The sequence below is a fragment of the Hevea brasiliensis genome, chromosome 9 (assembly GCF_030052815.1).
Source record: "Hevea brasiliensis isolate MT/VB/25A 57/8 chromosome 9, ASM3005281v1, whole genome shotgun sequence".
NCBI lineage: Eukaryota > Viridiplantae > Streptophyta > Magnoliopsida > Malpighiales > Euphorbiaceae > Hevea > Hevea brasiliensis.
Genome location: NC_079501.1, coordinates 34,857,459 through 34,873,931, shown reverse-complemented (window position 1 = coordinate 34,873,931; position 16,473 = coordinate 34,857,459).

Sequence of the window (16,473 nt, the reverse complement as noted above, 5' to 3'; positions counted from 1 at the left end):
TAATAAGGATCTCAGGGTCACCTTCCACAATTGTTCTGTGGAAACCCTTGCTAAGGATTAAGGAAATTGAGTCTCGGTAAGCCATGCTTTCTAGAGTTACAAGTAAGAATAAACTTTACAATACCAGTCAACACATTTTGCAGAATGATCATGGACAACTATACCCACTAAGCCTCTTCCATTTTTTGAGTCCACTGCAGCATAGAAGTTAACTTTGAGAGTGTCTCTAGGCGGAGGGAACAAAGAAGCGGGTCTGAGGGTATCTCTGCTCAGACTTGAGATGGAGAAACAGAATCTTTAGCCCTGTTAAATTCCAATTGGGAAGAGATAGCTGCCTGGATGACTTGGTGGGGGACTGGCTTTGACCATTGAATACCAGAGCATATTCCTGCATTTCCAGATGAACCGTAATAGGAAAGCGGCAAGTTGAATGAGGTCATCTTGGCCATCATGATTTGAAAGAGCATACCAAGCGTTGAGAGCTACCCTTTGAAGTCTCGACCACGCTAACCGATTCAAAGGAGTAGAATTATTTGATCAAATCAAACACATACACATTGTTTACACCTAACCTAAAAATAAGTTTAGGAGTCCAAACAAGCACATGTCTTGCAAAACAAGCAGCCAGAGTATGCATGAGGTATTGATAACAAGTAGTTGTACCCTGGGGCCTTTTCCAGTTCCTAAGGAAGAAAATGGCCCTTTGGCTGATTTTCATGCCAAAAGGAACCTATGGATGTTATCTTATCTTATCTTATAGCCAGGGCGCAAGGTGAGAAGAATCCACCAGTTTCATGGAGTTTAGAGTCCTAGAGGGCAAGAGACACCCTGAAGCGTCCAATAGAGCACCAAAGTGAATCTTGGCCAATTGCACAACTTTTACCTAATTCTTGTCCCTTTAATGTTGTAAGGCCATATCAAAACGTGAACTAAAAGCTCAGACAATAAAAAATTCGATAAAAAAGGTACAGATAGTCTTAGAAAACATTTTTTTTAATTTTTAATTTTCTAATTTTTTAAAATTCTAATTTTCATTTTTAGGAAAAATATAAAAAAATGTATTCATGTAAATATAATAGAAAATGATTTTCTAATTAAAAAATAAAAAATGTTCATGTCTTTCATAATTAAAAAATATTTCATTATAAAATATTTTTAAAAACCTATTTTATTTTTAAATTTTTTAATATGTATCATTCAATTATTTTATAATAATATGATTATTTTTTTTATCATTGTAAATAAATATTTTTTTAAAATAATTATTCAATTATAGTTATAAAATTATAATATAATTTGGTTATTAAAAAAGTCATTGTTCATAAATTTTTTTATAAATGAAAATAGTGGAAAACAACTTAAAGTTGTTTTTCTAATCTTAGTTAAATTAAAAAAAATGAAAAACTAGTTTTTTAGTTCTCCATTTAGAAAAATAGCACATGTAAATATGAAACTCTATTGTGCCAATTGACAACATTAGACTTGTCCAAAAATCATAAATCTAATGAGCTCGCAACCCTCTTCCTCGTGAAACCTCTCTTGTAAACCCTCATCTTCCACACACCCTAACCTCAGCCATGCTCAGAACTCTAGACAGACTCACCTTGTTCTTATTATACAGAGTATATACTTTGAAAACTTTCCCTTAGGTTGGGATGCCAGGTTGCTATGGTGTTCTTTTTCTCAGTTAGGAAGAATCGATGATATTTACATCCCAAAAAAACTCAGTCGTAGGGGTAAACAGTTTGGGTTCATTCGCACATCATCAGATGGTTTTTTATAGACTTTTGAATGTGATTAATGGAATATGGATTGGTTCATACAAGCTACGAGCCTTTAAGTCAAGATATGGTAGAGGCAAGGCAAAGAGGGGAAAGATTAATGAAACAATGGAGAACAAATAGCTTCCTTGGCAACGAGTGGGTGCAAAAGGAGAACAAGCAAAGAAAAGTCCTCCTCATGTTTAGAAGAAAGCTTATAGGCAAAAGTCTCCTCCTACATTCCATAAAATGTTCAAAAAGATATGAATGAAACTAGAACTAAGAAACGTGTTGGGGAACTGTTTGATATTTACCAAAGCAGGCCAAAGGATGGGGATGCTTCTCTTAGCTATATCATGAGTGGCCACTACACATTGCCTGAAGAGCTAAAAAAGGAGAACATGGATTGGTTAGTGAAATGTGCAATGGCTACGGTACTAAATGTTCATAATATTTCTACTATGGAGGAATACATGATTAAGGAAGGTATTTTTTGAATCTCGGTGATATTAATGGGAGATGATACTGTTCTTCTTGTCTTTGAAGATCTAGAGTCCATGAGTAGCTTCATTGATTCCTCATCATTTAGTGACTAGTTCTCGGATATTAACCCTTGGAATGAGGTATGTACTTCTCAGAAAAGGCTAGTTTGATTGAGTTTATTTTTTGTTCCTTTGAACTCATGGTCTGACCACTGTTTTAGATGGATCGGGGGTATGTGTGGGACCTTTATCTCCATGGATCTTCCTACACAAAAGAAATCACAGTTGAGTTTTGTGAGAATATTATTATTAACAGATTCTTCTTCTGCTGGTGCCAAAACTATTGCTGTTAATGTTGAGAAAACTAGATTTCATGTTTTAATGGTTGAAGAGTGTTGAGGTAACAATGATTTTATTAGACTTTGTTATCACCAGAATGGCTTTAAGGAGCATAAAACTGATATGGAAAATAGTCCTAATGAAGATGTTACTAGTAGTTCTAGGCGAGCTAGCATGTCTAAAGAATTTGGGCTGTCAAATGCTTACAAGGAAGATGGAATTAAAGGTGATACAATGCCTCCTCTCTCAAACCAGGAAACTCCATGCGAACCTTCACTACATCATGTAAGGTGCCCATTGGATGCCTCTCCCATTAGTGGTGATACTCGAGATAGCCACCCATGCAGCCTCTGACTCTCAATAAATAAGGCATTGGAATTTCCTTCTCATCATTATAATGCAGGAGCTCAGAGCGATGACGCTTCAAAGAATGTTGATTATTCTAACACCATAGGGGACAGGTGCTATGATTTTGAATTACAAATGCTACCTTTGGGGCCCACACCACCGGTACAAGTGTCGGCACTTAATATTGAAGAATTTGAAAGTGCACAGGTGTTGCCAACTTTCCCTCTTCCATGTGATGACATTTTGATTTCAGCGGTGAACCCATCTAGGCCATGTTCGCCATCTGGGCCGATTTTTATAGAGCCTGTTTGAACCTCTTCTCTAACTAGTCTAAGATTATTGTCTGAGCATGAAGAAAATGATGAGAAAGAAAGCCTAAGAATTAATAATAATCTTCCTCTTTCCCACTTTAAGGTTTCAAGACTTATCAAATGGCGATCAAAGGCTCGTAGACTTTTAATTTATATATTGGATCTTTACCTAAAACTGCATCATGGTGGTAAGGTTTGTGGTAAAAAATTGTCTAAAAAGTCCTTCATAGCCTCAGATAGTGAGATTAAAAGGATGAACAATATTCTTTGGGAAGCTTTGCCTGCTCATATGTATGTTCCATCAGAATTAGAAACTACTAATGTGGATGTGTCTCTCTTGCCAGAAGCTGAAGCAGCTCTTACTATTCAAGCTGGAAAAGAGGTTGGCTTTATCTATGAAGGGGATGAAAGTTTATTAGTTAAGCATCTGATGCATCGAATCAACAATGACATTTCTTTATGTGAGCAAGATGATTGAGGCTTCTTTTAATAAAATTTCTTATTTGTTGCTCTTTTTTTTTTTTTTTTGGTTTTCATCTTTGTTCAGTCTTTGTTGATTCTTGAAGATGTTTAGTATTCTAGCATGGAATGTGAGGGGTTTTAGGGGTGCTCATAAGAAATCCTTTTTACGTAAATTAATTATGAAGCATAAGGTGGATTTGGTGGGCTTACTTGAAACAAAGTGTGGGGGAATTTGATAAGTGCAAAATTTATTAATTTTACTCTTATCACATTTAGTGGTTTTAATGTGTTTTTATGTTTAATTCAGTTGGTTAAGTATAGTTATCTATTAGGCATATGTTTAGAGAGTTGTTGAAATAATTGTATTTTTTAGGATTTTGGTGAAGTTCCGGAGCAATATAGTGTGGAAGGAAGCTTGGAAAGGTCGAAGGATTGAGAAGCGTGGTTGATATGAAGTACACGAGCCGTGTAACTTGACCCGTGTAAATCTTGGAGACTTGTGTAACTTTTTGCCAGAAGAAATCCAGAGAACCGAGGAAGAGACGAAGTACAGGGCCATGTAACTTAACCCGTGTAAATCTTGGAGACCCGTGTAAGTTTCTGTGCCCATGCGAAACATGCCTATTCAGCCCCAGTAAGTTACACGGCCTTGGGACGTGTAGTGATACACGGGCCGTGTATCCATCGACAGTCAGATTCCTAATTTTGCTCCAGTTGCGGTTTCTGACAGAGACTCTAAAAAAAAACCTAACCCTAAACCATTTATTATAAATAGAAGAGATAGCAGCCGACTCAGGGCATTCAGACGCCTCCAAAAATCATTCAGCAGCCTCTCCATTCACGCTTTAGATTTCTTTTCTTTATTTTTCTGTTAGCCATGAACATGAGTGACTAAGTTTTTTATTCAGTTCAAGGGATTCAAGTTCTTTTGCTTGATTTGTGAGACAAGGTTCTTAAATTAATTTATGTCTTTTTGAATATCTATTGTTTTCTGATTTAATTATTTTTGATCTATTGAATGATTTGCTAAAGAGGCCTATTAGTTAATTGTTTGATGAGATCAATTGCTAATTCATCTTCATAATCCGTAATTGTTATGTAAGATTGAACATAAGTAGCAATTAGGTTTTATTGATTATGATCCCAGTTTTCGATAATAACCTAAGGAAACAATAGGGTTGATTAAATGATTTATGCTTCATAAATTGTTATTCAGTTTAACTACTTCCTTTTCTTAAAGTAGTTATTAATTTGAGGAGGATTGCTTAATACCAACTCAATTAATAATCAGAGTCAATAAGAGTGTTGGGCTCGAATTGATGAGTATAGGGAAGTCAGGGGTTTACCTCGCTGTTTGGTAAATCTACGTTAAGTATTCAATAAGAGATAATTGTATTTCTTTTGTCTATGATCAAATCAATGCATTGGAATGAGAATTACCTTGGACTAAAGTTTGTTTAAATTGAGATTTTCGTATTTAGTTATTGAATTTCTGATTTCTTCTGATTTTGTGTTACAAAACACCCCAACCTTTGTTTCTTTTCCATTATACAAGTGCACGAAATTTAATAATTTAGTCTCTAGGGTTCGACCTGGATTCACCACTTACTGCAAAAAAATATTTCATACTTGGTGATTTCAGTTAATTTAATTTCTGGTGGATTTGACACCCACTAGTGGGGCCATTAGTTTCTATTTCATTAGGCAAATATGTGGTATGAGTAACATAGGGTGGGTTTCTGTGGATTTAGATGGTTCTTTTGGAGGGCTTTTATTGCTTTGGAACAAAGATTCTTTTTTAGTTTCTTTAAGTGAATGCTTTCAACGTTGGATATTGATTAGAGGGTTATTTTTTATGAATAATTTTTCTACAACTATTACTCTTGTTTATGCTCCTTGTGGTGAGAATGAATAAGCAATATTATGGGATGAGACTCTCCAAGTACTTAATTCAGAATCAAGGCCTTTGTTGTTAATTGGGGACTTCAATCAAGTATTAGATCCTACTGATAGGAAAAGAGGGTTTTTCTTTGTGTCAAGTATGAATAATTTTAGCTCTTTCATCAATAATTTAGCTTTGGCAGATGTAGCACTTTCGGGCAAAAGGTTTACATGGCGCAACATTCTCTTAATGAGTCAAATTGATAGGGCCCTTATCTCTCATCATTGGTTATCTTCCTTTCTAAGAATTCAACTAATGGCCCTTCTTAGAGGGTCTTCAGATCATAATCCCATTCTTTTCTACAAGGATCAACAGGATTAGGGCCTTAACCATTTTGGTTCTTGGATGCCTAGTGGACCTGACTTGGATTTCTTTACATCATTAGGTACTTCTAGGAAGAAATTTCTGCCACTAATAGTGGATCATCTCTTCCTTACAAATTTAAACTTCTTTGTCAAAGGCTTGAGGAATGGAAAGACAATGTCTTTGGTAATGCTGATGCTACTCTTAAAAATATTCTAAAATCTCTCGATGACTTAGAGAATAGAGCTAAGGAGCGAGATCTCTCCTCTTCTGAAGTGTGTGCAATTCAGAAGTTAAATAGAGAAAAACATATCTGGTCCTCTCATTGTGAAAGTATTTAGAGACAGAAATCTCAAACATCTTAGTGCAAGTTAGGGGATCGTAACACGTGTTGTGGAGAATGGTTGCTCTCTTACTGATGTATTTTCTATTAAGCAAGCTGTTATTAGCCATTTTAAAGCCTGATTTTGAAAATTCATGATGTGACACCCCTGACCCGTCTACAGTGTAGCTGAGCAAGGCATGTCACACTCGGTGTCGGAGCACCCTAACTTATCTTACTTTATTTCTTTAATAATTTGTTCTCGTTATATTTTAATATCAATTATTTTTCTATGGAGAAACCAGCGGAGTTTCCCCTGTTTCTATTACCATTTGGCGTATTTTACTATTCACCTGCTAGAAATTGCAATAATATTTTCACAATAAAATCTCATCAGTTATTTTCATAATCATCTCATCACACATTCAATTCTTGCAACTCATTTGCATACATATCCATTTATACTCAATTTATGTATCAAAATTATCAAACTTCATAATTTACATGATGTACAAATTAATTACAATACCATAATTTATATTACAATTAATAACTAATTATAAATACATAAAATAACTTTTATGAGCCCTATCTATGTGCATTGCTGAGGAGGTGACAACTTGAACACTTCTGACACTCTGCAAATCTGGACTCCAAAAATCCCAGTCAAATGTCCACTGGGTTTTAGCTTCAGTACCTGCGCGAAGGAAACAAATCCATCGCGCTAAGCATTTCTGCTTAGTGGTGCAATAATATAACAAGAAAATAACATATACAAATAAAGAAAGAATCAAGCATTCTAAATATTCAAGTATCAATTTGATTTAAAATGATATTTCTAGTATTAACTATCTTATATGCTAATTCGTTCCTCTTTAGAAGTACTGAGTTTATAGCCTTACAGTAATAATATTCAATATATATTTTATTCTCAGAGTATATTTGAGGTCTCTCTACAATTCTACAAATTGTATTTTTGTTATGTTTCTATTGCTAATCTTTTTTTTTTTTCTCTTTTCATTCAATATTTTCTAATGTTTTTAATTACTAATGTTCTTAAATAATTTCAATAAATTTCACTGCCCAAGTAACCTATGACAGGCTGACTAAACGGGATAATAGGTCGTTGGCACTGGACACCGCGGTGCCTCGGGCCGTCATACCATGGGACGCGGAACGTCAACCACATATGCAGTTAGTATGGCTAAAAAGCCATGATAGCATATCAATATGGCTAAAAGCTATGATAATATATAATCGGGCATAAAAGCCATGAGTGCGGGCATAAAGCCATAAGTACGGGCATAAAGCCATGAATACAAGCATAAAGCCTTACACAGTACTGCTAAAATAATACCCTATTGGCATCCCAATCTATCCAATTTGACACACGTGTCTAGGCAATACATGGACACATAGTACCATTAAATGTTAATATATTATGTTTTATGACTTCATTATTTCATGACAAATTCCATAATTTATACATTCATTTGATCATTCATATGATCATCATTCTCATCAATGGTTTTCATGCACCATTGTACTTAAAACATTCTTCTATGTTTTAGGGTCACTCAAATTCAAAAATCACATTATATTTTATCAATCATAATGACTTCTTTAATTTCTTTTATTATTTCTTATGTTTTTGGGGTTATTATTCATATAATACTATTCACTCAATTTGTTAACTTTTTTATACATAATATGTATACAAATTATAGATACATAATTATACTACATTTTGGGTTCTAAGTTTGTTGGCATTGATTGCCAATTGCAAATCAAAGCCTTCTAGAAGTATTTTCAAGAATTCAGTTTTTGTGTCCTATGTTTATTGTTCCATTGGTCTAAGCTACAGTGAGAATTTGGCAAACTTTTCTTCATCAAAGTTGTTCCTTTATGTGTCTTCTTTAATTTCCTTTTCAAATCACTCTATTTGGAGTTTTGTAGCTCAAGTTATAGTTAATTTACCATAACTGGCCGGATTGGTCCTTACCCATATTTTCTGGGTAAATTTGGTTCTGCCAGATTTTGAGTCCTAAATTGGACTAGCAATTTGAATTGGTTAAGTTCAGAATTTGAGTTTGTGTTCTTCATGAAAGTTGTTCTAAATTTTCTAATCTTTCCATTTATATAAACTTCAGGTCATTTGGATATTTCTACACTGAGTTATGGCCAAATGAACAAATTTCATTTGGTCAATTTCCAAGACCAACAGGTTGGTTACCCGGATTTGGTCAATTTTTAGGGTATTCTAAGTTTGTTTTCTGGGCAGGATTTCTTCATCAAAGTTGTGCCATTATGTGTCTAGTTTCATGTCCAATTGGCCTTGTACCAATTGAACCTACACCACTCAAGTAACAGCTACCCAAGCTTGCTGGACTCACATCCAGCCCTGCAGGTCCTATGAGGCAGCGTACCCAACCTCAAATCCAAAGCCATAATTCACTTCAATTCCTCATCAAACACAGCCAAATGGTTACTAATTGACCATTAGGACTTCCATTCACCAACACATGAGCAAAACCCAAATTTGTCACAAACCCTAATTGGTCATAATTTCCATCTCCTACAAACTCATCAAATTTCAACTCTACTTTATATATATACACATCAATTTATGTTCAAAGTCTCATAATCACCATCAAAGCCACCCATAAACATCTTTAATTGCATCAAAACTCATCAAACACTTTCCTAATTCATGGCTGCCAAAAATGGAAGTGGTTCATACATGAATATTTTCTTTCAATTCTTTCAAATTCTAAGTCAATTCATGCTTCTAACATGAAATCTAAAGAGAAATTAAAGAGTAGTAGCACTAACCTTGAATGGAGTCACTTCTAAGCTTGGTAAACCTCACTTTTTCTTCTTCTAATTGCTGTCCAAGTCTTGCTCTAGTGGTAGGGACAAATTTTTGTGAAGCTAGGAAGGGGTTTTGAGGTGGTTTGGTGGGTGGAATCAAGCTTAATCAAAGCTTTAATGGATGTCTCTCTCTCTCTCTCTCTCTCTCTCTCTCTCTCTCTCTCTCTCTCTTTCTCTCTTCTCTTGGTTTGGCTGGTTGAAGATGGAATGGCAAATTTCATTTTTCATTTTGTCTCTTTTTATTTAGTTTTTATCCGTTTTAATTCGTTTGTCAAGTTGTGATTGGGTGGAAGGCTTTTTAATGACATCATAGTGATGTCATAAGTCCATTTTAATTCATTTTCTTTTCTTTTCTATTCTACTCATTTTCAATTTAATTTTTAGTAATATTTATTCATATTTTATGTCATATAATTCACATACATAAATGGACAAGTCAGTCAAAAATCATCTCTGAAGGCAAAATGACCAAATTGCCCTCTGTTTGGCTTAACAAACTAAAATTGTCTGTACCGATTTAAAAATTTTTCTAAGTATTTTCTTGGCATTCTAATGCCATCGAAACCTCATTGACTCTTCTCTGGAGTCCTAAAAATTATTTCACGAAATTTTCCTCGGGTTTAGGGCTACTAGCTATGAAGACAGCAACTTCCCATTAGGGTCACCCATCACCAGGGCACCGGCTCATTTAACTTTGTTGGATTTCATTTCTAAAATTTTTCCTTAATTTTTTCTTACCATTATTTGGATTATTTATGACTCCTCACTAGTTTATATATAGTTCTAGTTATTCTAGCTGTCCGGTCAGACATTGGTCATCGGAACAGTATAACGTACGAACTATCTAAAGTGAGGGTGTTACACATGATTTCTATGGTTATGTTTATAATATCCTCAAATTTACTCTAAAAGGTATTCATATAATTTACAAAATTAATTGTGTGTGAAATTACCTCTATTCATACCTAGAAATTTAGTCACCAAGGGTTAGAGGACCAAATTAAATTAATTAATAAATTAAGAGGCAAGTAAGAGATTGGAGAGCTAACTTGAATAAAATACTAAGTTGAAGGGAAAATTAAAAATAATTATAATAATATAAAAATAAATAAATAACCAATAGGAAATGGAAAGCTCATTATGGACCAATGGGTAAAGGTGAAGAACCAATGGGCAAAAACTAACAAAATCACTTTATCTTCCCCCTCCATGAAGCCGACCATTCATTCTCATTTCTTTCTCCTTTCATTTTCCTTTCAATAACCATTCTCTCTCAAATTTGAAGAAGTGACACCAAACAAAAAACCCTAGAACCATGTCACTTTAGAAGCCTAAGCAAAGGGAACAAGAAGACTTGGTGATTCAAGCTTGAAGAAACTAAATTTCTTGAAGGGTTTAGTGGAGATTTGAAGGAAAAGGGGCAGCAGCTAGTACTCAAATAAGGTTAGTGCTATAACCTATATTTTTTTATCATGTTTGAGTAGGGACTCCACTAGGGATAAGGGAGAAATACAAAGTAATGAAAAGGATAATTTGTGTATGTGTTGGAAGTTTGGAACTGCCAGTAAGCTGGAGGATCAGTCATCTTTAAAAATTCATAACTTGAACTAGGAATGTTGGATTGCTGTGATCTTTATGTCTATGGAAATTTTAATGAATGCCCTAAAACTTTGTAGTTTCATGCCAGACCTAATTCCCTTGTTAAGATAGTGTTTGAAGACAAACTTTTTACTGCTTAGATCTAGAAACTAACCTGATGATTTCCAGAAGTAAGATAATCAATTTTAAAAATTCATATCTTATGCTACAAAACTTGAAATAGGGTGATTCTTAAATCATTAGAAAGCTTAATGAATGCCTAAAACTTTGTAGTTATGGTCGAGAATTGATTTATGTAGTTTATGCCTTCTGTTGCTCCGGTGACCTAATGTCGGTCCGGACAGTCAGGATGTCTGAAACTACACTTCAGTGACAGTGAATAAGCATAAAATGATGAAATAAATAATAAGAAAATACAAGAAAAATTAAGGAAAAATAAAAGAGAGAAAATGAAACTAGGTTAAACGAGCTGGAACCCTAGCAATGGGTGACCGCACCGGGAAGTTTCGGCGAAGACCGTTGATTAGCCCTGGACCACGGGGAACCCTGGAAAATACTTTTGGGACTTAAATAAACATCTATTGAGGTAGAATTGACATTGAAAATGTCAAAGAAAATTAATGAATTAGTATAAAGAAAAATAAAAAATTAAGAACTTGATAAAAATCGATGTTACCGAAAAATAGGAAATGTAACCCGAAAAGGGGCATTTTGGTCAATTGACACCTAGAGTTGACTTTTGACCTAAATGTCCTTGAAAATAAAGTAGTGTTAAAGTTTGAAATTTACATGAAAAATTGAAGTTGGAATGAAATATAATGAAGGAAAATTATGGGGTATAATGTGAATAATTAAAAGTTTAACATTAACTTATTATTTAATTGAGTTAGTGGACCATTATGCACCATATAAAAGCATAAGTGGACAGACTTCTTCCACTAATATTCTGCATTCATCTTCTTCACCATTTAAATTTCATTTGGCCGAACCAAGCTTGGGAGAATTCTCCCATGGCCGCCCACTTTTCAACCATTAAACCTCTATATCAAGCCACCATTTTTCCAATTTGTCTTCATTAAAGTTAGTCCTCACCTTGTAAGGAAGAAATTGGTAGTAATTTCAAGAAGTTTTGGTGAAGTTTCGTCAAGCTCCAAAAGATGTAAGTGCTTGTTTTCAATTCTTGTTTCATTAAAGTGTTAATTGAGGTTATGGCAAGGTAGATTATGGAAGAAATTGTGGGATTAGATGAGTTATGGTGCTGTCCAATTTTTGGCAGTCTCATGTCCATGGGAGTATGATGTAATTTGTCATGTAAATGGTGAATTAAAGGGTTGATTAGAGTGCTTAAATGTATAAGAGTGTACTTAGCATGTAGGTGCTTGAATTGTGTATTTGAATAATTGAAATTTTAGGGTTTTTGGAAGAAATGGTAACGGCTTTGTAAATTGACCAGTTTGGCAGCCTTGTGGTACATATAAGAGTGTTTAATTTCATGTAATTGCTTGGTGAATTATGGTACCAACGATGGCAGAATGTGTATGTAAATATTGTTGGAAATGATAAGTGGTAATTAGGTATGTTTATGTGTGTAAATTGTTGAATTTGAACTTTGTAATTTTAAATTGTAATTGAGGTATTGATGGTTTGTATATTCTGCCCAAATTAACTATAATGTGATGTGTTGAATGGTTATGGTTTGGTACCAATTCAGAATTGGGTATGAGAAATGGACTTGCAACAAGGTGAATATGCAATTGATAGATGTTTAAGCAACATGTTTAAAGGTAGTATATATTTTAAGCCATAAGTGGAAAATTATGACCCCAATTGGTATGAGGCCAATTGGAGGCAAACTAGACATAAAATAGACCAATTTTCATGCAGAGGTCATGCCAAAATTCTGCCTAAAAGTGACCTAAAAAAATGATCTAATCCGGAATTGTGACTTTAAGAACTTAGAATTTGACCATTTGAACAGTAGCCATTTAATTGGCCATAACTCACTCAAAACATGTCCAAATGACCTGAAATTTATATCAATGAAAAGCTAACATAGAACTATAGCTCTTATGAAGACATCAAAATCCAAAAATGACCAAAACCAAGTCAAAATGCTTGCCCAAATTAGGGACCAAATCTGCCAGAACTGAATTTGACCTAAAATTGACCAAATTGTGCACCAAAGATGCAATCTGTCCAGCTTTAGTAATTTGACGATATCTTGGTCTATACAACTCAGAATGACCTGCAATTTGTGCCAAAAGTTCAATAAGACATAGAACTACAAAGTTTCTTCTTTGACTAGAAGCTAAAAACCAAGAGAAAAAGGACATTAAGCTAGACCAATTTAGCACACTAAAACTGAAAATTTGATAATAATATACAATGAAGCATTGAATTAATTTGACTATAAATAATTCTATAAGACTTAAAAAATTGCAAATAAAATTTTTGTTTGACCCTAAGACATAGGGTAACAAGAATTATGAAGAATGCTGGACCTAAATTTTACTACAAGCAGTCCAAATAAATTAGTAAAGTCCAGAATCAAAATTGCTTAGTAAATGAACCAAAAGTCAGAATTGACCTAGTTATGGTTAAATGACCATAACTTAAGTTATACAACTCCAAATGGAGTGATTTAAAAAGAAAATTAAAGATGACACAATGAGAAACAATTTAATGAAGAGAAATCTGTTAAATTTACACTGTAGCTTGGTCCAATAGACAGTAAACATTGGCCATGAAATCTGAATAATTGCAATAAAATGCAATAAGCTTTGAAATGAAATTGGCAACATATATCAACATGTGACGAATGAAAAAATGGAACATATTAGTGAAATTAAAACTAATTCACCTTGTGTGCATTAAAAGTCAACATTATAGGTTGACTAATAAAATGAATAGTCTTAACAAAATTTAATTATTGAACCTTATTATTAGAAACAATTTAAATGAGTACTAAAACACTTTAAATTGTGCGTTTCAGTTAGAAAAGACATTGGGAAGGGAAAAGACCCACTGAGTCAAGGCCAAGAGGCTACTCATCAGAGGTTTGTGCACAACTAGTTTTTAATTAATTTTTGTTTTGAATATTTCACATAATTAAATGACTTTATTTCCCCTATGTATTATGCTTATCAAGTATTGAATTTATTTCACTGATTATTGAAATTGTTATAATATGCATGAGTTTAGTTTTATGAAATGGTATTTAAACAAGTATTAAGCATTGTTGTGAATTGAATAAATTATGTTTTGGAAAATTGTGATAGAATATGTTTTGAATTGTGATGGGCAATTTGCATAGAAAAATATAAATTTATGTTTTGAATTGTGATGAGCATAAAAATTATTGGATATTGGAATTGACTTTGAATCGAATTATGTTGTGATTTATGCTCACAAGAAGGACAAAGAGATTTATGATATTGTTTTATATCTCACTATAGATGCTTGACTAGGTTATGACCCATCTCTCTCATTTGTTGAGGAGACAATGGAGTTAGCTTTGTTTTGATTACCGTGGTACGTGCACAGGCTTAGATTCTCCTCTTATTAGAGGTTAGATATAAGTTTTTTGTTATGGCCCTTTCGGAAGTTTCATTATTATGGTGTGTACTGTGAACGATGATTCGACCTCCCTGACCATAGGGAGTTAGAATCCTGATTCGACCTCCCCGACCATAGGGAGTTAGAATCACCCCGGAGATGGCCCTTTCGGATTAGTCTTGCATAGTTAGTGAGATAAAGAATGATTTTTTGAATAGTAAAGAATTTTGATTTCAAATGGGATTTATGCATACTTGATTTTATTAAAATTAATATTTATTTTCATAAATTGCTAGAATTATTTTAATTGTTCAGTTGTGATTTGACAAATTAAAATTTTTTATCAAGGTTATTTTAACAAATGATTATATTATTGGCAACGATTATTTTGACCTTTGGAATTTTTATGAAGTACAAGATTTCCAAATTATTTGTTATAATTTTGTTAACATATATATGGTATTATATTTTAAATTATAGTTGTGCACCACTGAGTTCACCACTCAACGATAGCTTTGCATGCTGTCACAGGTAAAAAGAGTATAGAGCAGTTGAGTAAGCTTCCTTGAAAACACATTCAGATCAGCTCCAGGTATATCATAGGTATACCCATGTACATAGGTTTTGATGTATGCGTGTAAATATATATATTTAAATTATTTGAGCAATTGTATAAAAACTCTTGTAAAATAATTTGATATGTAATTAAATGCAAATTATTGTAATGTAAATTTGAGATTTCATTTACCTGTATAATTTTGTAATATTAATTTTTGAGTCTTGTAATCAATGAAACTTTTATGATGAGGTTGGTTTGAAAATGAATTGATTTGATTATTGAGATTTGAATTGTGAAATGAAATGAAGTTTATTGGAGTTGTATTTGAGAAATCATATTGGGAGTGTTTTCCTTTTCAGGTTTGATGAACTGTTTTCTCAAAATATAGTCGGCACTCTACAGAAATTTTGAAAAATTTTTTTGTAGCACCAAATTTTAATCGATGATTTAATTTCACGAAAATTGATTTAAAATCCCTTTTAGTATATTTAATGGGTTACCGGTAGGTGAAGTACAGTAATTCATTAGGTGTACTATGGGATCATGTTACATCTTACAGAGGAGTAGGGTGTGACATGTTTAGTGGTATCAGAGTAATGGTTTTAAAGTAAATTTTAAACTGTGAATTTGAAATCTTTTTGTTAGTAAATATAACTGCTTAAATGTTTAATACATATAGTACATTTGCATCATAAATATGAACTAATGGAGAGAAATCTCCTTATGTTGGTTGTATAGGAAATAGAAAATCCTGTAAAAAGATATGGAAGAGAAAAATGAGACAATAGAACAATCTATAACGGCGGAAGTATAAGGTGAGGCCCTAGCCCCTCACAGAGTCGGAAGCTCAACTTTACTAGCCCTACCTGTACAAATTACTGCACAAATGGCCCAACAAATGGCCACTTTCTTTCAACAAATGGCTGATAATCTGTCAGCCCAAGCCCAAGTACAAACCCAACCCCCATAAGGGCAGCATGAAATAGAGAAGAGGGAGAGACCTATGAGTCAGAGCTCGAATAGTCATTTGGGAAAGAGAAAAGGATTTGAGGAACCCCGAACTCATGAATATAACAAAGGCGGATCTTCAGGGCAAAAACCACTAAGACCTAGTCGTCGAACAACCATAAGTGCCTATTCTGCTCGTATCTGCCATGTTTGTGGTAAGTTACACGGGGGTATTTGTCATAAGACCACTGGAGCCTTCTACAATTGTGGAAAGCTTGGACACTTTGTTAGAGATTGTACTAGAGTACCTCAATCTCCTCTCCGAAGTTCACAGACAGTCAGTAAAGGTCGAGATAGAAATAGAGTTGGTACTCCTCACAACCATAACACAGTGAATCAACCCAAACATAGTAGCACATCAGTTAGACCATCCACTATGCGCCAAGGGGAAAAAGCAGAAACTTTGGATGTAGCTGCTGGTAAGTTCTTAATTTTTAAAAGAAATAATGAGTTATTATTTGATCCCAGCACCACTTATTTGTATGTTAGTGTTGGAATTATATGTTCTATTGCTATTCCTTTATAAGGGAACAAATTTTGATGCATTAGTGACTAGTCCTTTAGAATAGAAACTATGATAACAAGTATAATTGAAATTAATTGTAGAAGAGT